The sequence below is a fragment of the Saimiri boliviensis genome, chromosome 6 (assembly GCF_048565385.1).
Source record: "Saimiri boliviensis isolate mSaiBol1 chromosome 6, mSaiBol1.pri, whole genome shotgun sequence".
Classification (NCBI taxonomy): Eukaryota; Metazoa; Chordata; class Mammalia; order Primates; family Cebidae; genus Saimiri; species Saimiri boliviensis.
Genome location: NC_133454.1, coordinates 70,156,400 through 70,183,377, shown reverse-complemented (window position 1 = coordinate 70,183,377; position 26,978 = coordinate 70,156,400). Strand labels below are relative to the sequence as shown.

The following is a 26,978-nucleotide window of genomic DNA, read 5'->3' as shown; positions in this document are numbered from 1 at the left end:
CTCCCGGCCTGAACCTGGTTTATGAGGATACTCTGAGCTTGAGGGGCTTCTGCCTCCTGGGATCCTTCCCACACCCCAGTGTGGCTGCTACCACCCTACCCTGCTGATGTGAAGACTGGCAGAGGTCAGAGTAGGACTGAAGGCTGCCCACCCAGCACTGAACCTCCTCCGTGCTCTGCCCTCTACAGTCATTCTTCCAGAAAGCACCACCCCCTGCAGGCACCCTCCCTGCCCCCGGCATAGGACTAGGCGGGTGTCTACAGAGGACCAGCTCACCCTCCTCCCTCTGGCCTCTTCTCTCCTCTTCTGGCTCCTTCCAGTCAGCAGTGAGCAGGCCTGGGGCTCAGGCAGTTCATCCCCTCCACCCCTTCCCAACTCTCTTCCCTTTCTCTCCTTCCTTCCTTTCCATCCAAACTTCTGAGAGTTGTCTATACCCATATCTCCACTTCCTACAAAACCCACTGCCCTCTGCTGCCACCAGGTTCAACAATGGCTTTTATGTGGGTAGATCCACGGGGCACTTCTCCATCCTCAGTCGACACTGCAGACCTCACCCTCCTAAAAACAGCTTCCTTCCTTGGCTTCCAGGGCATTGATTGCCTGGGTGTTTGTCCCCCTTTCTGGCCCCACCTCACCAGCCCCTTCACTGGCTCCTCTCTCTGCCCAGGCCTGAATGCCGCTGCTCTCAATCCTAAGCCCCCTTTCCCACCCTTGCCCTTCACATTCTTTTTGGCAGTATCGTCCACCCCACGGCTTTAACCACCTGTCTCTACCTGGACCAAGCTCAAGATCCAAGTATCCTGTAATCCTCTGGTCATCTGCACCTGGACATCCCACAGGAAGCTCACACCCACAGTCGCCAAATGGGAACTCTCCTCCCTTTCCACATATCTCAGGGCACCTCCATTACCTCCAACCTCCAGGCCTGGAAGATGAGAATCACCTCCCTATCTCCCTCTTCTTCAACCTCCACAGTGCCATCTGATGCCAAGCACAGCTCTGTAATCCATCTCCTTCCTCTCATCTCCCACCAAAAAGCCCTGGAGTTGCCACTCAAACTCCTCCTGCAGGAAGCCCTCTCTGACTCCAGCCATGCCTTCACCTGTTTTCATATGCCCTGTATAACTATCCATTCAGCAGCCAAGCCAGTGTCCAGCTGCACAGCTGACTGCTTGGGCTGGCTCTAGAAGGTAGGGGGTGGGTCTGATCTGACCCTGGATCCCCAACACCCAGGCCAAGTGCAGCATGAGGGGTCCCAAAGAGGTTTCTTAAATCTGGGAACTTGTATTTCTGCTGAGTTTGCCACACTGGTGAGGTCTGGATCTTCCCTCGGACCACAGCCCCCCAGAGGCAAGGCCTGTTCCCTGGCTTGGCCCTTCATCACACTTAGCCCCTTTCAGAGCACCCTAACCTGCCTGCCATTTATGAGGAGATTATCATGGGGGCCCTGGAGAGAGCCTAAGAGGCCCGCCTCATACTTGCACAAACGTGTGAATATACAGAAACATCCAAAAAGACAGAGAGCACGTATTCACAGACAGACACAGGTGACACGAATGAGCACATGGCGCAAGCACACAGGCTCCCAGAAGTACAAGCAGTCGTGCAAAGACAGGTCCACAGAGACACAAACGTCCTGGAAACAGGGACTCAGGCCATGGCCTCGCTCAGAGTCACCTGCTCCAGGGGTGAAGCATTTGGCTTAGCCAGGGCTCCAGAGCAGGGGCTCAAGGAGATGTGGCAACAGCCCCCTTGGACAGTCTGGCCTGTTGCATTTGGACTCTGAGGCTGTGATCAGAGTGGGGAGGGATGCTAGGAGAGGAGAGGGTGAGGGAACAGGAGCTGCTCTCCATAGACAGGGTTAGGGGCAGAGGAGGAGGCCACCAGTCCTGCCAGGCTCCACCAGATCCCTCTGCAAAGGTAGCTACACTCCCACCCTCCCCTACCAAAGAGCCAATCTGAGCAGAGAACAATCACGAAGTTTATAATATACTGGAAGGGGAGGGAAAGCAAGCCATGGGAGGTATGCACATCACATTCAAAGCTGATGTAAATAACCTGCGCCTAACACCTGGGTGTGAGTCCCATCAGTCCTGACCTCTCCCTACACCTCCAAGTCTAGTATCTCCCCAGACCCTGTCGATTTGGCCTCATAAATGGCTTCCTCATGATGGTACTCAAGCCTCTCATACTGCTGCCTGAGAAACAGAAGGACACCCTGGAACCTACATGCAAAACTTTTATCAACCTGCCCCTCAACTCCCTTTCCAGGCACTTCCTTCCGTCTTCACCTCAGGGTAGCCCCGCCACCTGGAGCTAACTCGCTGCTCCAGGTACTCCACTCTCCAACACGTTTACAAAGTTAATTTCTTCTGTGTAGAATGTCTTTTCACTTGCTTCAGTTTGGTAAACTCCTAGAGATCCCTCAATACCCAAATGGGAAATGCTGCTATTCAGTGGATTGGCTTCCATAGTGGCAGTCACGTCCTAAAGTCAGCACATCACAAATAAGTTGCATATGGTCAAAACCCCGCTTGGCTTTATAGAGTAACCATTTCTGTACAATCCCAGGCCGCCTTCTAGGCATTTCCTGCTTTTACTCATCTAACTCTCACAACTGTAACAGATTGTATTTCCAAAGACATCTGCCATCTCCCACACTCTCTTCTTACAAAGTGATGCTGACATCAGTCCCATGGAGAGAGGTGGAGTCCCTGTTACCCCCACTTGAATCTGGGAGGGTTTGGGAGTAATGGCTGAGGTGACACTACTCCACTTCCAAGGATAGGTCATCGAGTGTGATGCAGCTTCTGCCTCCTTCACTGGGACGCTCCTGCTGCAGCCCTGCACCACTGTGTAGACATCGTGACTGCTGTGAGACTGCTTGCTGTGGGAAAGCTCAACCACCTCGCAGAGAGGGAAAAAAGGCCTAAGACTCCACAAAGAGCAAGAGAAGCTGGGCTAAGCTCTGGGTGCCCCAGCTCCTCCCAACTATAAATGCCACCTGTCAGAAACTACAGGGGACCCTGAGCCAGAGTTGCGGGGGTGAGCCCAATTTAAATTCCTGGCCTATAGAAACTGTCAGATAATGATTGTTCTTTCTTTCTTTCTTTCTTTCTTTATTTTTTGAGACTGAGTCTCACTCTATTGCCCAGGCTAGAGTGCAATGGGACAATCTCAACTCACTGCAACCTCTGCTTCCTGGTTCAAGCGATTCTCCTGCCTCAGACTCCTGTGTAGCTGGGATTACAGGTGTGCACCATCATGCCCAGCTAATTTTTCTATTTTTAGTAGAGATGTGGTTTCATCATGTCGGCCAAGCTGGTCTCGAACTGAACTCCTGACCTCAGGTGATCTGTCCACCTTGGAAAGTGCTGGGATTATAGGCATGAACCACCATGCTCAGCCATGATTGTTCTTACATAAAGGCACTAAGTTTTGGGGTGATTTGTTATGTGACAACAGTAACTGGAACAACTATAAAGTATGAACTATCATTCTCACCACTTCAGAGAAGGATCTGAGGCAGAGAGGCTAAGGAACTTGTCCAAGGGCACAGAGGCAGTAACTATCAGAACCAGGATTTGAAGCCAGGCAGTTTAGCCTCAGAATCCGTACGATTCACGACTATGCCATACTGAGTGCCTCCAAGGTCTGTTGGTCTCCCATCCCGCAGCAGGCCTCAGGGAGTGGTTGCTGAATACATGAGTGAAGGAAGGAATAGGCAAATGAATGAATGAAAGTGAGCAAAAGTAGAGTGAGCTCCCAGGTGTGAGGGAAAGACCTTAGATAGACTGCACCATGCAAATGGGTCTGACATGAATGTCCTTGCTGCTGAAGCAGCTCCACTGTCCACAGACCTGGGGGAGGTCAGGTGATCAGAGGAGACTGGCAGGTACCACTGGCCTCCACCCACCATAGATGCTCATCTCTTGAGCCTCCTGAGATGTTGATCTCCCAGTCCCCTGCTTCCCCCAGCCCTGAATGCTACAGGATTAGACAGAGGCCCCTGGGGAGCTGATCCCTCCTAAGGACAAGGCTTGCAGATCTCAGGGACTGCAGGGGGAAGGTCCCCAGGCTGGGAGTCCAGAAAGCCAAGTTTAATCCTAGCAAGGCCATTGACTGGGCTATGTGAACTTGGGTAAGTCCCTGCCCCTCTCTGTGCACAGGTGCTCTCCAGCTCCAGTATTCTAAGACTCGCCAGGTGCTCAGCTGGCCTCAATGGATGGGGTGCAGGTGAGCTGTGGGTCCTATAGCCATGGGAAAGAGGGACCTGTCCCTAGATGGAAAGTGGATAAGAGAATAAATCCCACCTACTATTCCCTGCAAGCCTACTGTATGCCACACGTTTCAACATGAACAATTTCTACTCCTTGCAGCAATCCCACTGGGTACAGTGGCAAGTAAGGAGAGTCTTAGACTCAGCTAAAGGAAGGCTAAAAGCCAGGGTCCAACCCAGGCCCATCCGACTTCAAAACTCCCTCTTCTGTCACAAGAGCCAAGAAGTAGAAGTAACCCAAGGGTCCATTGACAGGTGAACGGCCAGACAAAGTGTGGTCTAATCACATAACGGAGCAGCGTTCCACCTGAACAAAGATGGGATCCCACCACAGGCTACAGCGTAGATGAACCATGAGGACACTATGCTAAGTGAAATAAGCCAAATACTGTATGCTTCCACTTATATGTGGTATCTAACATAGTCAAACTCAAACAGAAAGTAGAATGGTGGGTGGCCAGGGCCAGAGGAAGGGGAAATGAAGAGTAGCTGTGTGACAGGTATAGAGTCTCAGCTTTGCAAGATGAAAAGCTCTAGAGATCTGCTGCACAAGAATGTGAATATAGATAACATATGGAACCATATTTAACACGGTCAGGATGATATATTTTATGTTTGTTAGCATAAAATAGTACAATTTTAAAAAACACTCTCACTTTTGAGGCAGATGGGGAAATTAGAAAGGATATTAGGAAGGGGAGACCAGAAAGGCTTCATAGAAGAGGGGCATTTGAGCTGGGCAGGATTTGGGCAAGTGCAGATGGGCCTGGGGCACTACAGACAGAGGCTTGGACCTTTGGCCCCTGGTCTCCCTCTCAGGATCCAGCTGCCTCCACCCCGTGCCACCCCCAGCCCTCCAGATCACCACCGAAAAGCAGTGCTCCAGAGGAGAGCAGGCGTTGGCTTGGAAGAAGGGATTTCCTGAACACCTACTATGTGCTCCCAGTCCTTCTCACTGATTTGGGCCAGTCCTTGTCCTTTTGGGGCCCCTGTCTTCCTGTCTGTATCATCAGAGAGTGACCTGTGATTCCCAGGTGTCCTTCCAATTCTCACACTGGGGATCATCTCTGAGCAGGAGGTGGGAGGCACCAGAGACCTGCAGAGAGGGGAACCAGGATACTCACTGGTCAAAAGACCAGGAATCTGGAGCTGCAGCCTCATGATCCTGCCCCAGGCGGCCTCTACTCACTTCACAGAAGGGAAATCTGAGAGCTAAGTGGGTTTGGTTTAATTCAAACTTAACCAACATGTGCCAGCACCTACTATATTTGTGATAGGGCTACAATTCCTCCCTCAGTCCAGCACTGTTTCTCCTATTCCATGCTGCCAAAAGTGGAAAAGACTCTAGCAGAAGGTAAAGCATGAATCATTGCAGTCAGAGACAAAATCTTCCATGCCTACGGCTCTCTCCAAGAATTCTGACTCTTGCCTCTTTCCCCTGGCTCTCAGGAACCCCCAGTTCCTCCCCCAGAAGGAAGAGGGTGGGGCACTCCTTGGTTCTAATACCAGCTCCACCAAGTACCAGCTGGGTCTTTGTGTCCTCATCTGCATCACTGGGCTAAGGACCCTTCTCAGAACCCCTTGGGAGGGTTGGATACGGCAAAAGCACAAAATGCTGAGCCCAGGGCTTGGCACACAGTAGGCATTCAATAAAAGGTGGCCATAATCTGTTCTCTCCTTTTCAGACAAAGACATTTTCATTGATCTGTTGGTTCCTCACAGCAATGCTTTGTTTGTTTGAGCTCTTCCCAGAAGACACTCCCTGCAGGAACACTGGGTGATGCTCCTCAGCCAGCCCCAGGGAGGACGAAGGAGGAGGGATGAACTTACTTGATGGAAAAAGGAAAATTCACCATCGAGTAGTCACAAGAGAGCAACCCTGGGGAAGCCCAGAGGCTGCCCCTCCACCTAGGAGGACCCAGGGTGGCCCCAGATCCCATTTAATAAGCTCCCTGGGGCCTGGCTGGGAGGCCTGATATGATCCGGCTGCTACTTAAATCACACAAAGCCTTCTATTCTTAGCTGAGCAGGGGCCTGGTTCCATCCCAGCTGTCCATTAGCACTAACCAGCCCCAGGAACACCATTACAGTGACCAGTCAAGACCACAAGGAAGGGCAGGGGCAGCCCTGTGATCTGACCAAAGTCTGAGGCCTACCTGAGGGGGCTGAAGAGGACTCCCCAGTTATCAGTGTTCACAGAGCCTGAGAGGGGCTCACTGGCCTAGATGAGGGTTTGGATTGTGACCCCAAGGCCACCTCCAAGTCTGGATTTCATATCACCAAGATTCTATGGTTCCATGACCCTGTGCTTCCAAGATGTGGAAATTGAAAGAGTCCATGGTTCCAAGGACCAAGGTTCCAAGATGCCAACAAAGACAGAATGGACGCTGGGCTCTAGAGATGCACCCTGCCCCTGCCCCTCTCCTCCGTCCATCCCTTCAGAAGTAGAGGATGGCCAGCTCTATCCGAATCCTGGGGTTCCCAGGCAGGGCAGTGGCACAGACAGCATAGTGGACTCGGCACTGAGGTCAGCAACACTGTTTCATGCCACCCCTAATCCCCTGGGGCAAGAATCCCTGGAGAACTTCTGGGCACTGTAGGACATACAGGGAAAGAAAGAGGGGAAGGGCCAAAGCTGCCCTGGGGCCCACCAATGCCAGCCACTGCTGGGCAGGGTGTTCAGTGTCTGCTCTGTGCCAGTAGGGCCGGCATACCCCTCTTAGGTGAGCATGGGGAGGCTGGGTGGGCTGCCCGAGGTCACAGGCTGGAAAGTGCAGGAGCTGGGCCAAGAACCCCAGGCTGGGCTTGCTTCAGAGATTACTGCTCCCCTCACTCTGCTTTGCTGTAGGCCACAGCTTCCTGGGACCACTTCTTCCAACATCCTCTTTTAGAGGGGAAAACTGAGGACCAGAGGGAGGAAGGGCCTATGATCAAGGTCACACAGAGAATTGGTGGCAGAGCCGGGCATAATCCTTCCCTGGCTGGGGGCCACTGGCTGCCTCCAAGCCCCACTGGGTCACAGCCACCGAGCCTTCTCTGCATTCCTCCTTTCCAGCCTAGACTGGGGCTCCTAGGGCAGGGCTGTCTCCTGTTCCCTTAGTCTCTGATACAGTGGTTGCCCCCACGAGGCCATCTGAGTGACAAGCCAAGAATCAGGGGATGGGACAGTGGGCTGATGCCTCACACCCAAGGCTTGCCAGCTGAGCACACACATGGTCTGAAGAGAGCTGATCCTGTCAGACGCTGGGGACACTCACAGGGACACTTGTCAGGAACACTGACAGGCTAATTAAGCAGCTGTCCCATTAAGGTAAGTAAATTAGGCTCCACTGCATTGACCATCACAAAGCCTGCCAGTCACTAGAACGGGACACCAGCCTCAGCTGCTTGAGCCCTTGACCTGCGCCCTGGGCTGTCATCCCCCAACACCCATCCCCAGCACCCCCTATCAGTTGCTTTTTTTCTTTTTCCCAATAGGATTTTATAGATTATTTTTCATCTAAAGCTCAAAATGAGCCTGAGAATTAGGTACTTGTTCACTCCAATTTATAGGACAGGGTGGACAAGGGACTCCCCCAGGTCACCTGGCTAATATGACAGAGTCAGAACTCACACTCAGTGGCTTACCTGGTCCCAGAGGAAAGGTCAGCAAATACCTGGGTGATCTGGAAGTCCTTTTGATGGAGTCACAAGGTATAAAAATGTGTCTAAGCTACACTGACCATTTTGAGGAAGTTGACAAAAATTTCCTCTCTCCTGCTTAGAGAGACCGCAGGTCAAGTATCTAAAAACATCCAATTTCTTTGCTCTGGTCTAGCATTAGATCTGCCCAGCACATTGGTTGCTTGCCACACAGCCAGTGCCCTCCTGGGTGTCCCACCCACTGGGTTGATTTGATCTTGCACCAGCCTTGTGACATTGGCCTTATCATCGGCATCTTAAAATGAGGCTAGCTAAGGCTCAGAGAGGCCCAGATACAAATTCAAGCTTGTACAGGCACAAGGCTGGAGCCAGGACAGGAAGCCAGGTGTGTTCCTGCTCAGCCTTTTTAAGACAGGAGGAGAGTTGGAGGAGGATAAATTGACATTTGTTCACTGGGACCTTTTTAAAATAATCTGCTTAAGTTTACATCAATATCCCACTATATCTTTCTTCCTGCCTGCCACTCTACCTCCCCCACTGTGGCCCCCATGCCAATCTAAGCAGAGGGAGCATCTGTGATGCCTCTGGGTGCCAGCCTCACCAGCTGTCTGCCCCTACTCCCCCCAATAGGGCCAGGACCATCTGGAGCTGCTCAGGAACAAGGGCACTGAGAGGGACCCCCAGAATTCCAGGAGAAGGGATGCTGGGACAACCTAGCCTTGTCCCTGCAGCACCTACCATGGGCAGGTGGTTTTCACCCAGCATGCTGTGACAGGCTGCAGACCTCCCAGAGTAGGTATTCCAGGCCCTGATGAAATAAAGCAGTGTCCACATCGAAGACCTTGGTCTCCTGACTGACACCTCCTGACATGAACAGGGAGGTGGAAGGGATGAGGAGTGACTGTCTTGTTCTCAAGCCCCTGAAACTATGCCCACCAGCCACCCAGGGACGTAGGACACAGAGGCTCCTGTATGTGGGCAGGCCATGTTAGACCCAGACTGTAAACAGGACAGACAAGTACATGTGGGGGTTCCTGACATGTGCTCCCAGCCTTCCCCAGAGGCCAAAACTTAGGGTTGCAGCCAGGAAAGGGGTGGTATCTGGTTCCAGGACCCAGCAGACAGGTGGGGCAGCACCATCTTTCTTTCTGTTCAAACACACAGAGACAGGGCTGCAGACACACAGTTCTGGCCTGTGTGTGCAACTTGTACATAATTCACAGGCTCCTATTGCTCTGACCTGGATAAAATATACCAGCAGGGGCAGGTTGCACAGAGAACAGTGAGCGGATGCCCGGGAGCACTTCCTGAAAAGAGGCGAGTGGGCCAGAGGCTTAGGGGATTAATAGAAATTGGACAAATGAATATTGTTAATAACAAGAACTGTTAACTTGTCATTAACAAGTAAAGTTTGTGGGGTAAGTCAGTATACAATTCATGTCCACAAACTTTATCTCATTCAGTCTTCATAAAAGCCCAGTGTGGAAGTTACTTTAACAGGCAAGAAGGTAGAGGCTCAGAGGCTGAGTTACTTGCCCATTTTCTTTTCTTTCTTTCTTTTTTTTTTTTAATTTGAGATAGAGTCTCACTCTATTGTCCAGGCTCCCAGGCTGGAGTACAGTAGTGTGATCTTGGCTCACTGCAACCTCCACCTCCCAGGTGCAAGTGATTCTCCTGCCTCAGCCTCCCAATTAGTTGGGATTACGTGTGTGCCACCGTACTTGGCTAATTTTTGTATTTTTAGTAGAGACGAGGTTTTGCCATATTGGTCAGGCTGGTCTTGAACTCCTGACCTCAGGTGATCCACCCACCTTGGCCTCCTAAAGTGCTGGATTACAGGCGTGAGATACTACACCCGGCCTAGTTTTTTGTATTTTTAGTAGACACAGGTTTCACCACGTTGGTCAGGCTGGTCTCGAACTCCTGACATGAAGTGATCTGCCCGCCTCAGCCTCCCAAAGTGTTGGGATTACAGGCATGAGCCACTGTGTTCCGATCCCCATTTTCACATAGATGGAAGCAGAGCTCCCTCCCTGTGCCAAGCTGCAGCATGCATTCAACCCCACTACCACTCCCAGTCACCGGTCACCAAGGAATGTCCTTCTGGGCTCAGAGGACCAACTGCTGAAGGGAGAGCATGAGGGGCAAACTTCCCTGGCAGTGGGAGGGCTGTGTGCCCCTCAGGGTACCATGGCCCCTGCCCTGCTGGGGCAACCCGGAGGACCCTGAGGCAGGGAACAAGGGGAGTGGTCAGGCCTTCCCTTGCACAGGCATCGAGAACTCCTGAGAGCTCTTCAGAGTGAGAAGGGAGGTGCCAAGTGACCCTGCTTGACTACGAGTGTGAGGAACACGACACCTACAGAGGAAGAGTCCAGAAAGTCCACAAATGCCCACTGGGCACCACCTAGGTGCTGGGGACACTGGGATGAATGTGACCAGCTCTGAAGAGGTTCCTGATCAGGCAGGCACCTGCTTGGTCGATGCTCAGACCCTCACAATCCACTCCAGAAACTTTTCCAGTCCCATCTGACCTCCTTTCCCTCCCCCTGCTCTCATGGCACCTTACAAGGTTCTAATGACACAGTGTCATGTGCAGCCTCCTTTCACCTCTGCTCCCACTGTTGCTCTTCCAAGAGTGCCCTTTCCAGCCAGCTGGAGCCCATCCGCCCCCTCTCCACCATCTCTTCTTCTCAGAGCCTCACTTAAGTGGCCCCCAGCCCCATGCTCAGACTGATGGACCCCAGGAGGAAGCTCATTCCCTTCTTCCTCTCCCTGCCTCAGGGCCTCCCCATGCTTTTGACCTCCCTTGCAACATCTGTGCACTCTGCTCAGGCTAATGCGTCCTGGAATTGCCTCACTCTCTGCCCCTCAGGACCTGGGACTAAGAAGGTGCAGCTCCACTGAACTGCGTAAATGTGTCACCCACTCAATGCAACGTCCCAGAGCAATTAACAAATCACTTCTTCCTTTTAAGGCATGCATTTAAGGCTTGTCTTTCTTTAAAAACCCTCGGTGGGCATGGGAAAATGCAATGGAAGAGTCTTAGTCAGATTTGTCTTGGCATTTCCAAGTCCTGGCTCTGTTCCTGGCACACAGTACATGTCTGAGATATGCTGGTTTGGTGCATGACAGAATAAAAATATCTCTACCTGCCACTTGAGCCTGCTGCCTGAAGTTCCACCATTATCACCGAATCTTCCCTGGGGCTAAAAAGTATTCCCTGTGATGCTCTCTCAAAATGCAGTCCTGGGGCAGGAAACCAGCTGGAGGCTTCCACGTGCAAAACAGCAAGGTCAGGTTTGCCCATGAGATCTTCTCAGTGTTTTCTTGAGATCATGTGTCCAGACTCTGCTCTTTAACCAAGGAGTTGCATGTTCAAATGATCTTAGGAAAGGTTGACTGCATACTGGGCCACCCATTGGGGTCCCTAATTCATATTAATACATTGAAGACCCTGAGAAGGCTTGTTTGGATTTATGTGACCTAGCGTTTCTCAAATCTGTATGTTCATACATCCTCAAATCCGTTGCCACCCCACGAGACCAGGGCTCCTGAGGGGACAGTTTGGGAAGTGTGGACTAGAGAGCGGGCCTGGGTCCGAGTGGGACAAGGTCTGCAGGCTGAAGGGTGTCTGTGGCTGCCACGCAGCCAGGCCCGCACTCCCCTGTGCTGACCATTTTACAGAGGCAGAAGGTCCAACCTCAGCCACCACCACCAATAGTTCATGACAGATACAGATAATGAACATGGATTCAGATAGCTTCCAAATGAAGCACAAAGGAGGCAGAAGGTAACAGGGCCGGTTAGAGACCTGAGTGAGTTCCAACTGCGATTTTGTGCTCATTGCTGGCCACTGGGCAGGGGAACCCATCCTGCTAAGCTTTGCTTTCATCATCTGCAAAATGGGGATAATGCTATTCTTAGGGCTGCTGTGACAATTCAGTGTGGTAAGGTAAGCAGAGGCAGATTATAAACTGTCAAATCCTGTGCCAGCATTTGCTATACACATAATTATTTCACTGCATACAGGGCCAGAAGGGTGTGGTCACGTCCTGATTGATCACAAGCCACTGCAGAGGTCCTCAATCAGGACAGATGGATGGATGCATGGATGAATGGACAGGCAGAATCCCCAGTGTGATACTGGCTCACCAATGGCTGGTTGAATAGGTATGAATGAATACACGAACCAATTCTAATAAGGTCAACTGTTCCATTTCTTAGACTCCAATTGGTAGAAGCAGCAAATTGGGAAGAACACACACAAACGCAGGAGGGGAGAGGAAAGAGGTGCAGCCCTCTGGAGACAAGTCTGTGGGCAGCAGGATAAAGGAACAGACAGGGTTGGAAGAGCCAGAAACCAGAGTTAAACATGTGCAGTAGCCCAGGGTCACCTGGCACAGGGGTCAAGCAGTGTTGGCATTCTCAGCAAGGCAGGCGGGGTTCCTAAGGCCCGTCCCTCCAGCCATCCATGTCAGCATTGTTGAGGGGAAGGAAGTGATCAATCCCTTTTGCAAAGGTTTCCGACCAAAACTGTTAGAGTTGTTTTTAATGGGATAGAGAGCAGAAAGAAGTCTTTAGGGTCAGGTGCAGTGGCTCATGCCTGTAATCCCAGCACTTTGGGAGGCCGAAGCAGGCAGATCACCTAAGGTCAGGAGTTTGAGAACAGCCTGACGAACATGGAGAAACCCATCTCTACTAAAACTATAAAATTAGCCAGGCGTGGTAGTGGGAGGTTGAGGCAGGATAATTGCCTGAACCCAGGAGGTGGAGGTCGCAGTGAGCTGAGATCACACCATTGCACTCTAGCATGGGCAACAAGAACGAAACTCCGTCTCAAAAAAGAAAGAAAGAAGACTTTAGGGCAAGAAGACAGAGCCCTTAGCTGCTGCTTCTGGAAAAATGCTTCTTACAGTTTATATGAATTCATCAACACATATATGCACAGGACGAACATTTTTGAAGTGCCTACTATATGCCAGGTAAGTGCTGTTGGGCACTGGGGACACAAGGCCACATCCAGACAGCATCACACATGGAAGCTTCTGGATAAATGAGGTGTCGGGTCACTTGAGGATGGAGAGGGAGGTTTTGTAGAAAAATTCACAGACAAGAAGTCTGGAAGACCGAGTTAAATGATTACATGACCTCAGACAAGTCACCGTCCTTCTCTGGGCCTCCATGTTCCCATCTATAAAGTGGGGCTGATGAAAATCGTGAAAACTATTACCTGGCACCAGACACTGACCCAGCAGTTACAGATGTTCTTTTAATGCACACAGCCAGCAAGGCAGGTATTGCTAACAATTTGTCGTGGGGTAGACGTCCCTTTCACAGATGAGCAATCTGAGACTCAGCTGCTTACCAACAAGCCTGAGGTCAGAGAGTTGCTGGGAGTCTGGAAGTAAGCTCCGGTGTGTCTGACTCCAGAGCCCACACTCTCCCACCCTCCCAAACAAGTCCCACACTTCCTCCTCACAGACCGCTGTGAGGATGTGATGACATCATAGATATCAAAGTGCTTTGTAAAGTTAAACTATTATGTGTCCAAAGACAACAAGAAGTTAGTCCTGACTCCTCCGTGAAAGCAAACACTGAAGTTCACAGGGGCACTCAGAACTGGCCACAGACCAGAACTCCTGGGTTTCTTGCTCTCAACCTCTGGCATTCCTCAGCTAACTTCCTCCCAGGGAAAGGGACCCGGCAATCCCCAGGAGCCCCAGATGACCCCTCAAGGGCCACAGAGCAGAGTTCCTCCTAGACCAGGAAACCACCTGGCTCGTAGCCTCCTTACGCTTCTTCACTTCCCACCTGCCAAGGACCTAGAGTTCACGGCCTAGCCCAGGTGCCATGGGAGCTGTCCCAGGGACCCTTGCTACTCCCCGCTGACAGGCTGTGGGACCTCGGGCCAGTCGCCTCACCTCTCTGAGCCCCAGGTTTCCCACCTGCAAAATGAGGGTTGAAAGCAGATTTCATGTGCAAAAGGGTCCACTCCAAGGAGAGACTCCAACATGACTGCCCTTGAGCTGGGTAGATCAGCTGAGTGGGCAGGAAGGGGAGCGCGAGGCTTTTAAAATCCCTGGTTTGAGGAGGGAGGTACAACCCTGCCTACCAGGAATTATCCATCTAATCTTGAATTCTCGGCCTGTCCTTGGCAGTCCTGGTCTGAGAGGTGGACTCAACTGCTGCCACCAGCAGGACCCAATGTGCTGACTTCCAGGTTGGCTAGGGTTGTAGCAGAGGAAAGGCAGGAGAAGGGTCTTCAGGCAGAACTACGTATGTCTTCAGTGGAGGGCCCTGGGCCCCAGAGCACAGACATCCTTGCAGGCCACGGTGGCCCAAAAGGGTTGCTAACTGGCTTCAGCCCATACAGTGAGACAGAGGTGCCAGGATCCAGGCCTTTAGGCCCAGCCCAGGGCTCTCTGTACTGGCCCAGACTCACCCCTTTTGGAGCATGGATTAAGCAGAGAGAGGAACAGTGTGAAGAGTTAGGATGATGCACTCCCCTATCCTGCCCCAGTAAAGAGACTCTGGCCATTGACAGCTGGGCCCCCAAACCCCAAGGTGAAAACCAACACCTGGTCACCCCATTCCCTGATTCACTCACTGCAGGCACTGACAGGGCACATCTGGATGAAGGAGGGGCTAAGTCTGCTTCTGCAGAGTCCCAGCAAGAGGAAGAGGGCTCCAACTGCAGCAGAATGGACTTCGTCCCAAGAAGAACTCCCTGCAGTGGCATGAAGCATGACCACCACACAGAGAAGGGCGGCACAATGAGGACAACTGTAGCATCTCCTCTGAAATACAGGATGCTGTCTCCTCCATCATGTCATTTTACTTTCAAACCAGCCTGGAAGGTAAGTGTTGCTGCTCTAACTTTATAGGTGAGAAACTGAGGCTCAGAGAGGCTAAGTGACTTGCCCCTGTCTTCTAAGTTCCACTCAAAAGAGGCAGAGCCAGGATTCAAAGCCAGAACTCTGACTCTGAGGCCCACACACCTCCCTTCTTGGGAAGCACACCTGCCATGGGCATCTCCCTGCGCCGTCTCAGATGCTCTGGTGTGAGCTGGTGGAGATGCCACAGGCATTCCTTTCAGGAAGGAGAGGGAATGCTCACTTGTGGCCAGCTGTAAAGGGCTCTGTGTCCTAGGCCTGCTGGCTGTGCCCCTGCAGAAAACACCCAGTGGGGGCCTCCCACATGCTTTCCATGCAAAGTGCCACGTCTTCTGTCCTTTCCCCGACCAGGCCTCCTCTTGGGCAAGGCTCAGTCCCTGGCACCTCCTCTGCTCTTAAAGAAGAGCAGTTTGAAGGGATGCCCATGATTACATGCGCAGGCCTTCTCTGTCCTCTGCTCCCTGCTTGGAAGGAACCCCACCCCCCACCCAACTCCACACCCAGACTCCCCATCACAGGGCCCAGCAGCATTTGGTGGCATCTGCTACACAGCCTGTCCCAGGCCTGCCCTGCCCCACATTCCTGTTACCTGGCATTCATAGGCTCCTGGGAGACCCTCTGAACTCAGAGTGGCATGGCTCATGGCACCCTGGACATGGGGGACATGTTCTGGGTCCAGGGCTGTCCCCAGAACTGTGGCAATGATAGCCCAGCTCTAAGGAAGGCATGCAAAGTGGCCATATCAGGGCCAACTCTGGGCTGGGGCCGCCGCTCTGTGCACCTGAGTTCACCTGACAACAATCTATCTGTGACTTCTGCTCCACTCCAGAGATTCCTCTGTCCCTGACAGGGTCACCCCAGAAGCCACCTGTAGCTTCCTTTGAGGGAGGAGGTAGAGATAGACAGATGGGTACCTCCAAAACTCTTCTCCCTGAGGGGTCTGTGGCGGGTGGGCTGCTGACTCATCTTTGGGGTGACGGCTGAAAGCCCTCTCATTAAGAGGTACAATAAAAACAGACGATCTTTAAACTGTGTCCTAAGAACCGTGTGTTCAGTGGATTCCCCGGCTTTCGACAGACAGAGTGAGGAAGTGTCTTTGCTTTGCCTCTCCTGAGCCACTCTCCACTTTGCTTGTGGAACTGACCTCCATGGACTGTAATGGGCTCTGTGCTGCTGGCTTCCAGGGAGGTGCACCCCACAGGAAGCACCAATGCAGGACTGAAGGAAAGAGGAAAGAGAGTTGAGGCCTCTCCCCTGTGAGGCCTCCTGGGTTGACTGGGCCCGGGCGCTGATGGTCACAGCTCCTGTCCCTATAGCTGCCTACTTCTCTTGCTCCTTCAGCCGTGAGTGGTAACTGTTCCCAGCCACTGCTAGTCCCTTGGTGCTGCACTGTCCCATGTTAATTTGTCATATGCCTAATGCCTGAACCAGTCACTCTGGGTTGACGCACCCTCACTGGCTGTGCCAAGGCAAGGAGACCAAGCACTGCCACCAACGGCCCCTTTTGGAGCCTTCCTCTTTATAGCCGTCAGGGCCTCCTCTGCTCTTAAAGAGGAGCAGTTTGAAGGGATGCCCATGATTACATGTGCAGGCCTCCTCTGTCCTCTAACTTGGCCTGGGCCTGGTGGGGCTGGGGAGGGGAGCAGGTTGGGGGAGTGCTCAGACCAGCCAGTGAAGAAGGAAGGGGCAGGAGGCAGAGGTCAGCTCCCCAGCAAGTGCATTCGCCAACAGCTTTTGAGTGTTTAGTATATGGTAGGCACTGTGCTCCACATACCAAGAACTTTATTTGCTTCTCAGGCAATCCCGGGAAGTCCTTCCACTTAATGCATTTTACAGGAGGGACAACTGGTGCTCAAAGAGATAAAATGATTCTTCCAGGGTCATCCTGCCAATAAGTGGCAAAGCCAGGACTCAACGTAAGTTTTTTGTCTTCTGTACGGTAGACACATTGGACAGCGATAACTGGACTTGAACAAGCCCTGAGAATGACCTCAATATGGCAGACGCACCTGAATGCGGTTTGGTTCTGAGCTAAGGAATCTGGGAGTAGCCAACCCAGAGATCCATTCCTTATCTATGAGGAACATCTGAGCCCTCAGCCCAACCCACTGAATGTGTGGGCCAAACAGAGGATTCAGGCCTGCTGTTTTGCAGCAAATGAAGGTTGCTAGGTGAAGGTTGTTAGGGGGAGGTGCTAAGTGAAAATGCTCTAGAAACTGCACACTTTTAGGCTGGGCCTGGTGGCTCACACCTATAATCAGAGCATTTTGAGAGGCCGAGGTGGGTGGATCACCTGAGGTCAGGAATTGGAGACCAGCCTGACCAACAAAGTGAAATCCCATCTCTACTAAAAATACAAAATTGGTCGGGCGTGGTGGCATACGCCTGTAATTTCAGCTACTTGGGAAGTTGAGGCAGGAGAACTGCTTGAACTCAGGAGGTGGAGGTTGCCGTGAGTTAAGATCACGCTATTGCACTCCAGCCTAGGCAACAAGAGTGAAACTCTGTCTCAAAAAAAGGGGGCAGGGGTCAGGCGTGGTGTCTAATGCCTGTAATCCCAGCACTTTGGGAGCCAAGGTGGGCAGATCACAAATCAGGAGTTTGAGACCAGCCTGGCCAACATGGCGAAATCCTGTCTCTACTGAAAATACAAACATTAGCTGGGCGCAGTGGTGGACACCTGTAATCCCAGCTATTCGGGAGGCTGTGGCAGGAGAATTGATTGAACGCAGGAAGTGGAGGTTGCAGTGAGCTGAGATCGCGACATTGTACCCTAGCCTGGGCGACAAGAGCAAGACTCTGTCTCAAAAAAAAAAAAAAAGTAACTGCACACTTTTTGCGAGTGGCTGTGGTTCTTCGGTCTGGCTGGCAGCCACCAGACTCTCTCCCCTACACGTGAGCCCCAGTAAAATCCCATGTCTTGTTCACTGGCTCTGGGTCTCCTCTTTGGCCTCTTGAACCTGGTGCCATCCTCACTGTCAATAGGGGTCTGCCGCAACACCTGGGCACTACCTTGAAACTATTTTAGTGAGCTGGCTCACAATCACAGCAGAGCTGGATGAGTTAAGTGGGATCAATTATTGGTGAGGACTTGCACGGAGGCCTCCAATGTTCCCTGGACACCCTCCCCTAGATTAAAAAAAAAAAAATCCTTTGACATTCTTCAGTTCTCTCAGGTGGGACAGAGGCCCCAAGCAGGCAGTACAGTTGGGTGTCCAGGTTGGAAAAACAAGCAGATTTAGACAAGGCTTCATTGTTAAGGAGAGTCTGACATTTTGACCATTAAATCAAAACCAAGCAAAACAAAATACTTACTGCCTTGTCTTATCTTAGAAGGGGAACAGTGGGAAGGGCCCTGGGCTGGGTGTTGATCCCAGCCCAACCAGAGCCAGTCTCAGAGATCTGGCCTCAAGTGGCTGGGGCAGGGAGTTTAGGGTGTTAGTTCAGCCCAGCGTCAGGTATGGTGCGGGTGCTTGCCATGTGTGGCCTTGTCTGGCCTCTGTGGCCCTTTCAGAGAGATCACTGTTATTGTCGTTTTTCAGAGGAGGAAACCAAGGCTCTGAGAAGACATGCAGGAAGCAGCTGCATGCTAGAACCCAGGTTAACTGGATTACCAAGTCTTTCCACTCCCCTCATCTCTCCAGGGTCTTGGGGCGGGGAGGGAGGGGAGGGGGCAGCCCCGGAAGGAATGAGCTCCTTGTCCTGGGGATATGCAAGTATCATCTTGGGACACTGTGGGAGGCAGGCTGCAGAGGGCAGCTCTCAAACTGGAATTACCAGGGGAACTTCAACAACTACAGATGCTTGAGTCTTGCCCCAGAGGTTGTGGGGCCTGCAGGACTGTTAAAAGTTTCCCAGATGATTTTAATGTGAAGCCACCCTTCCCACCTCTGTTTTTTTTTTTTTTTTTTTTTTTTGAGACGGAGTTTCGCTCTTGTTACCCAGGCTGGAGTGCAATGGCGCAATCTCAGCTCACCGCAACCTCCGCCTCCTGGGTTCAGGCAATTCTCCTGCCTCAGCCTCCTGTAGCTGGGATTACAGGCACGCGCCACCATGCCCAGCTAATTTTTTGTATTTTTAGTAGAGACGGGGTTTCACCATGTTGACCAGGATGGTCTCGATCTCTTGACCTCGTGATCCACCCCCCTCGGCCTCCCAAAGTGCTGGGATTACAGGCTTGAGCCACCGCGCCCAGCCCCCACCTCTGAAAATCCCCAGCCCCACACCTCTCTAAGGAAAGAAGGGATTTATTACCCTGACCCCATTTTACAAAATGGGCAGAAGTCAAGCAAAATATAAGGGTGTTCTCAAGGCCCCACAGCCAGCGACAAATCAAGGGAGCATGAGGGGTTCCCTGATTTCAGACCGCCCATGGGGTGAGCTCCTTCAAGACACTTGAGGGGTCCCAGCTCCCTTGTCAGTGGGAGAGAAGTTTCTCTTTGAGCCTCCTGGGTGGGAGGATGAGACACATACTTCACGGCATTTTTTTTTTTAGAAGAGTCCACTCGTTCAAAAGCTAAACAGCTGCAGGATTAACACTGGAAGACCCCTCTGCTTGCTGGCGTGCCTTGGGAGCAAAAAGATAAAAGAACTCAAAGCAGGCCTGTTTATCATTTTCTGTAGGAGATTTGGTCACAAGCCTAGGAAGAGCTGGGTCTCTCAGACCAGCAGCCCACACTTCCTCCCCACCTGCCTTTTCACCTTCCTCATGCCCTGAAAGCAGAATGTCACAGATGGAGAGACGGTGTGGGGTGGTGGGAAGTGAGAGGCCTGTGGAGTCCAGTGGTCCTGGGGTCTGCCCAAGCTCTCCCCCTTGCCAGCTACCTTTGGAGAGGAGCTACTCCTCTCTCAGCCCGTTCAGTGCTGACCTCACAGCGGTTCAAACTCAGCAACACCAGCACCACCTCCAGGAAACCTTTCCTGACTCCCTCCCCAGCCAGCGCTGGGCAACCCCAGGCCCCTGGCCTTCCCTGTCACATTCTGTATTGTCACTGCTTCTGTGTCCTCCCATCCCTACCAGGCTGTTCATTCATTCATTCCACAGAGCAGCTGCCCTCTGCCTGGGATTCATTCCAAATGCCTTTCCTAAGCACCTGTTTTCTCTAAGATCCCCTGCTAGCTGCTGGAGATACAGATCCTAACAGCTAACCTGCACTGAGTGCTCATTATGCGCTAGGCATTTTTTTTTGAGTGCTTTACATGTATAATTCATTTCATCCTCACAACTCTAAGATGAAGATGCTATAATTATCCCCATTCGACATAGGGGGAAACTAAAGCCCAAAGAGGTTAAATCACTTGCCAAGTCATTTAGCCCTACTCTGTGCCACCAGCCACGGATACTGATGGGCCCAGCCCCTGCCTCAAGAGCCTACTTCTTACAATTTGGAAGTTCTGCATCTGTGTGTTTGCTTGTTTAATGCTGTTCCCCCACAGACCAGAATCTCCAACCATGTTACATTTCAGTTGGATGTGTGTGTGCGCTGGAGGGTACAGTGGAGGAGACCAAATACATGCTGCTTCCCTTTAAGGAAGAACTCACACTCTCTGCCCAGCATCTGCTAGCTGGACACCAGATGGTTCCTCCCACCTGGGTCATTTCTGCTATGGAAGCCTGAGAAGAAAACTCAAGTCACCAGTTTAGTCCTGCTCCCTGCCTGAACCTAGCTCAGGACCTTCCAGGCCAACAGTGCCTGCTTACACACCACTGTTCATAGGGAAAGTGGTGGGAATTGTGTTTCTGCAAACCCCAACTAAGTCCCCCTAGGGGAAGGCCTCCCTGCCACCTGGCATGCCCTCCCTCCTGCCATCACCCACTGGACTCTTCCATCAGCTTCTTACTGAGTCGCTCATTCACGAAGCCATCAAGAGGATGGGCAAGAGGACTCATGCTGATGGAGTACCCACCTGTGTGCTAGGCCTGGACAGGCATCTCACTTTCTTCATCTCATTTAATAAGTTATTACCAGCCCCAATTTACAGGGGAAAAAAGAGAGGCACAAAAGTTGAGCAAGCTGTCCAAGGGGCAGCTTGCACTGCCTCCCTTGGCCCGAGGGGTGCAGCTCTGTGCCAGGCACGCTGCTAGGCACTCAGTGGGACGGGAGGATTGGGGGCGCATAGAATCTAGTTTTGACAAGCCAGCAAAGGAAGCAGACCAAGCAGAACCCCAATCCACAGACCACAGTCAGTGAGCAGAGGGCTGTGGCTCAGCAGCAGAGGAGGCTTGAATTCCACCTGCATGGGAGGAGTCCTGGAAGCTTATAGAAGGTGGCATCTTTGGGCCTGGTTGGACTCCTTACTGCTCCTTCCCATGGTCACAGCAGGAGAAAGGGCAAGCCTTGGCCTCAAAGCTCTGGTGCCCAGTGTGTGTTTGCCACCACCCCAAAGGGGGCAAAGGGAGGCGAAGCTGGCTGCCCTGCCAGTGACCCCACTGTGGCCCGGTCAGCCTGCCTCCAGTCCTGCCAACCTGGCCTGGCCCAGCCAGCTCCCAATCACAGGGTCTTCTCTGCCAGCTAATGACCATGCTGTCTGCAGCTCAGGCCACCACCCTCCTTCGGGCAAGGGAGCAGCTACCCACAGAGCCTGCTGGCCCAGACAGCAGCCAGGCCAAAAATCACAGCTGCCTGTCACATCACATCCTCTGGCCCTGGTGCTGTGGTCTCCTCCTCCTCCTTCCAGGGTCACGAAGGACGCTGTAGAAAGCTGGGGCTACAGGGGAGCTCAGATCTCACCCTCCTGCCCCTGGACATGGGCACACCGGACCCCAGAGAGGGGCCGACTCATCTCAGGTCACACAGCCAGCCTGTGCACAGCCTGGGGCCCACGTCCTTCCTGGGCTCCATGCTCACTCCAGCACTGCCCTTCCTTAGCCTTGAGAAAAAGCCTTGTCCAGGCTTTTCACATGCAAAGTATGCTTTCGAGGTACTTGTGTGGAAGTGAGACAGGACATCTTCTAAGCACAGATTTACAATTCAAACAGATGCAGCTTGGCTCCCTGATCCCCACCTCCAAGCTGTGTGACCTTGGCCAAGATCAGGTACCTCTCTGAGCTCCAGTTTCTAGGGGATAACAGTAGCTACCTCAGTGAGTTTGTGTGAACAAGAGTGTCTATAAAGCATTTAGCACATTGTCTGGCTCATAATAAGTACTCAGGAGTATCTGTTACTGTTGGTATCATCACTGTAGTATTGTGTGGATATATTTTACAAACTGCAAAATGTTATGGATGGTAGGTATTATTTTTTACTATTACTGTTGAACGCTGAAGATTCAGAGGGGGCATAGCCAGAGAGTTGGGTAATCCAGGAATGTTTCTGAGGGAATTTACGACCTGAGTCAGGTCTTGACAGGTGGGGAGATGAGTGGAAAAGAGGCAGGGATGGCGGTTCTGACGGGAGGAACCACAAGCAAAGGGGCTGCGATAGAGCCACATGTGGTGTGTTTAGAAGACAGTGCAGAGCAGTGAGCCAGAGGGCAGGGCAGAGGCCACGGTGGGCAAGGACCTGAACACGATAACTAGGGCCTGGTCTTCATTTTACAGTTGGTAGGGAGCCATAGAGGCTTCTAAATGGGGCTCCATTACGCTTTGTGAAATGTGAGTTCTGTCCGACATTCACGGCCCTCTCCCATCTGAGCTTTTACCCCTCACTAACTCCACCAAGCCAGCCTCCTTGCCCCAAGTTCTCCCTGCCTCTTGGTTTACCACGCCATCCCACCTACCCCGCCACTGGCCCACCCATGATTCACACTCACGATGAGGCACCCCCTTGTTGAGTGTCTATAGTGTCATATGTTTCACACATGTGACCTCAAGATCATCCATAACAGCCCTGAGAAGTGGACATCACAACCCTCATTTCACAGAGGAGGAAATGGAGGCCTGATGGGGTCATGTGTCTTGCCCATGCTCTCACGGTGAGCAGGTGACACAGCCAGAATTCATTCTTGGAGGGATGTCAGGACCTTGCTCTCCACTTAGAGCAAGTGGCCTCCAGCCCCTGCTCAGACAGCCACCTCCCTGACAAAGCCTTCCTGGTTACCCCAGTCCTCAAGGGCCTCCCCTCCACCCCTTTCCACCCTCTACTCCCCTTGCCCCTCCCCCTCACCACCTCTCTGGAATCAGAGGCCCACTTGATTCTAGCTCAGCTAGCCTGGTTCCCAGAGTCACCTGTGGGACCATCTGGCCCCCAAAAGGAGAGACAGGACATCAACCCCAGCTCTCTCCTGTCGGGGACCAGATGATACTTTCTCCCTGTCCTATCCTCCCTGCGCCCCCATATCCAAGACTGCTAACAGCACTAGACAGGAGCCCCCACCTCCTCTGGTGGGGTTCAGAAGCTCACTGAGCACAGAGCTATTTCCAGAGCCTGCCCCCAGCTGAGGGGAGTAATAAATTATTCACTGCACCTTGGTGCCTAGGGAGGTCAGACAATGGGCGGGATGGAATGGACACCAGGTCCAGGCACCACAGCCCTGCCAGCAGGAAGCCAAAGGAAGGGGTAAGAATCCAGAGCCCCATGCCAGTGTCCCCAGGCAGACTGATTCTAGAGAGTATGAGACTAGGGGAGTGTGACCCACAACACAGCCTGAGCTGAGCAAATTTAGGCCTCTGAGCCTGCAACTGTATCCTGCGTTCTAATCTAAGGCAAGTCTGAGAATTTCCCCAGACTTCCTGATCAAACTTCAAGCTTCCTTTTCTTCACAGGGATGGAAACGGATATTTGGCCAGACACTGCATCTTTGTAGCTCATTTAGTCCTCACAACAACTTGCTAAAGGAGGTATTCTAATTTTACAGGCTCAGAGGGATGAAGTGATTTGCTCAGTGCCACTCAACTAGTGGGAGGCAGAGCAGACTCACGCCCACCTGGTCTGTCTGATTTACCACTGTCTGGGGCTCACCAGTTACTGTGGCTCAAGGCTACCGCTTCCCCCATCTGGGTAACTTCCAGGGCATCTGGTATGCAGTTGGCACTCAAACAGTTCTGCAAGCAAACTCAAAGTCCCTGAGTATGTGGTTTCGCCTCTCTAAGCTTCAGTTTCCCTCTCTGAGCTTCAGTTTCCCATACAAGACTGAGCCATTAATAACCAGCTCAATCTTGGCAAGTACAACATACCCCTTAGCACTTGACAGCTGGAGGCGATGGACCCACTAACTGAGCAGGTAACACACAGCCTGCCATAACCCATTTTAAGATGGCATTTGGAACCATGGATGCATCAAGAGGTCCCAAGCAACTCCACAACCCTCCTCTGCTCCACTCCAGGTTCCAGGCTCTCTCCACATTATAAAAGGAGCTCACAGGTGTAAAATTATTCCATCAAAGAGCTTTGTTTAGATATAGGGATTATTGTGAGGATTTGAATCCCTGGATGGAGGGAAGAGGTAGAGGGAATCCCAAGCCCCTCAGTCACCTTCTCTTTTGGGTTCCGCCAACCCCTCCAACCCCAGGGATTGAGATTCCAGACTTCCACTGACCTCTCACCACCCTCCTCCACCTTACAAGGTGGTTTCCCCTTGACTCCAGGGAGTTGGGCACATCAAGGGTTAACTAGTCCTAGCCAAGGCCACAGGGCCAGACCAAGGCCATATCCCCTCCCCCTCCCCACACAGAACAAGAGCCCACAGAGTCCATGCCAAGGGCTCTTTCACAACACCCCTCTCCCTACATGCCTCAGGGGCAGCAGAAGCATCCCCAGCCTGGGAATCAAGACACCTGGGACTGTGCCCCAGCCCTGGAAGCCTTGGGACCTTGAGCAGGCCCCTCCCTTCCTGGGCAGAGGTATCCTCCAGATTCCCATGCCCTAGAGACAATGAGGTTGGACCTTCCATTTGGGCCAAAGGCTATGGTGGGGCTGCAGGCATTCCTTGGGGCCCCAGCACCAACCACACTGAGTCTCACCACAGCCTCATACATGATGGCCCAGATCTCACATCAGGGATAGGGAAAGCCCCAGCCACTTATCCAGAAGATCCTAACTAGGGAGGAGTGTGGATATCTTGAAGGATGCTCAGGAAGGTTTTCTCAAGTCTACTACTGGCTCAAGGACTTAGTGGCTTTAGGACCAGACAATTGACACTCCCCTCAGGCGGGCCTCAGTGTCCCCATTAGCAATGTGAGGGAGGTAAGCCAAGTGAGCCCCATCTCCAGCCACCCCAGAGGGGCCACATCTCCAGCTCTGAGGGACCCTTACTTGGGGATCTCTGCAGTGAGTTCACCAACAGATAAGCACACCTCAGGACCTCCAGAGTGTCTTAGAGACCCTAGAGTCTGACACACAAGGACCAGGAGCTGCTGCTCTCACATCCTGGGCACACAGGGTGGGAAGCTTTGGAACTGGGAAGCTTCCCACCTCTGCCTTCAACTCTGGGTCACCTTTCCTAGGGGGTGACATGGCCAGGAAGCGGGAGGCGAGAAGAAGCCGCTTCCTCAGCCTTAGGATCAGCGCTCCAATGCTCTGCTTCTTCCCCCTCTATCCTCTCCCGCTTCCCCAGTCTCCTCCCCGCAGTGAAAAGAGGTCATTCAGCCCCGTTAAGCCTCAGTTTCCCCATCTGCAAGCACCGATAACAATACACAACACCTATTACAGGAGCAGCAGTGAGCCTTAGGCGGGGCAGGTCGCGGACCCGCACACAATGGGCGCTCAATAAGTGCCCGTTTTCTCTCTCCCCTCCCCTTCCCGCGCCCTCTCCCAGCTAGTTCCAGCCTCTGCCTGTTCCCCACGACCGACAATTCCTTCGGTGCCCCATGCGCTGCCGCGATGGGGTCGGGGACCCCTCCTGTCCCGCATCCGGGGCTCTCACCTGCAGCCTTGGCTCTCGCGGGCCGCCGGGACAGAAGGGGTCCCCTGTGTTATCTTCGGGGCAGGCGCTGAGTCCCCCGCCAGAGGAGGGAGGAAGGGGGCAGCCTGGGCTCGCGGCACCAGCCCGGCAGTTCGATCCGATTGTCCTGCCCGCCTAGGACCCCTCACGGAGCGCACGACCCGGCTTCCCCCGCGCTCGCGCGGTTCTAAGTCCGAAGCACTCGGGCGGCGGCCACTGAAGGTTGGGGTCTCGTGGAGCCAGAGGCGGGGGGCGTCCGGGGTCCCGCGCACCGGAGTCGAGGGCCTGGGGCCACCCTGCGCTGGCCCCGGGGCGGGGGCTCCGACCCTCACTGACGGAACAGCGCGGAGCGACCCCGCAACCACGGACCGCACCGCGGGGTTGGGAGCGTCCCGCCCCGGCGCAGCGGGTCAGGGCCGGGGCTCCGCGCGTCCCGGCCGCACACCCCGGACCGCGGGGCTGGGACGGGCAGGGCAGGGCAAGGCAGGCGCCGGCGGGGAGGCGCGGCGGCCGGAGCCCGGCGGAGAAGTCTTTCCAGGTCCCGACTCTGCTCGCTTCGCAAAACGGAGCGGACCTCGGCGCGGCGGCCGACTCCCGAGCTCCCTGCCGCGGATCCACTTCCTCCTCTTCCCCCGCTCGCTCAGCAACGCGCCGCCGCCACCTCCGCTGTCAACCCCGCCGCCGACCCCCACCGGAGCCGCAGCCCGAGCGCAGCCGAGGCAGCGCCGCCCAGCGCCCGAGCGCCCGAGCGCCAGGCAGAGCGGCCCCGCCCGGAGTGGGCGGAGTCAGCAGAGACCCCGCCCCGGCCGGCTGCAGGCAGGGGCGGGGCGCACGCCGGCTCCCCTCCCCGGCCCCGCGCGTGGGGCCGTAGGAGCCAATCCGAGGGTGGGAGCTGAGCGGCGCCCTCCGAACGCAGACTCTATCTCGGAGAGGGCGGGGCGGACAATGGAGAGGTGCGGCTGCAGGAGGACAATGGCGGGGCTGGGGGTTCGGAACGGACCCAGCCGGGGAGGGGTTGGCCTCGGGACCCGGATGGAAGGAGAGGTGCTAGGGCTGGCTCGTCTGGGACGGGAGCGCGGGGACTGCTGTGCGGGAACTGCGGGGGTCATGGGAAAGGAGCACTGGGCGGGGCCGCAAAAGAAGCGGGGGCGAGGCAAGGTGGAGGCGAGGGGGGATACTCGGGGGCGCGGTCCCAGGGATGCTGCAGCGAGCCCGCCGGGGTGGTGGGATGTCACCGTCACCTTGCTCCTCCCCAGTTTCTAGTACTCGGCGCTCAGAGGTGAGAGTTGGGCTGGGAAATGTTCAAATGTTCATATTCCAGGAAGCGGTGAAAAATAAGTTTT

The 26,978-nt window shown here is 53.5% G+C and overlaps 1 protein-coding gene across 3 annotated transcripts in view; it reads right to left on the bottom strand.

Moving 5' to 3' along the window:
- Positions 1–26,391, bottom strand: part of GDPD5 (glycerophosphodiester phosphodiesterase domain containing 5) — a 91,998-nt gene extending 65,607 nt beyond the window's left edge. For all 3 annotated transcript variants that reach the window (XR_012518065.1, XM_003923476.4, XM_074400913.1), the window contains exon 1: positions 25,618–26,391. The gene's annotated coding sequence lies outside the window, so the exon portion shown is untranslated. The remainder of the gene's footprint in view (positions 1–25,617) is intronic.
- Between the last annotated feature and the right edge of the window lie 587 nt (positions 26,392–26,978).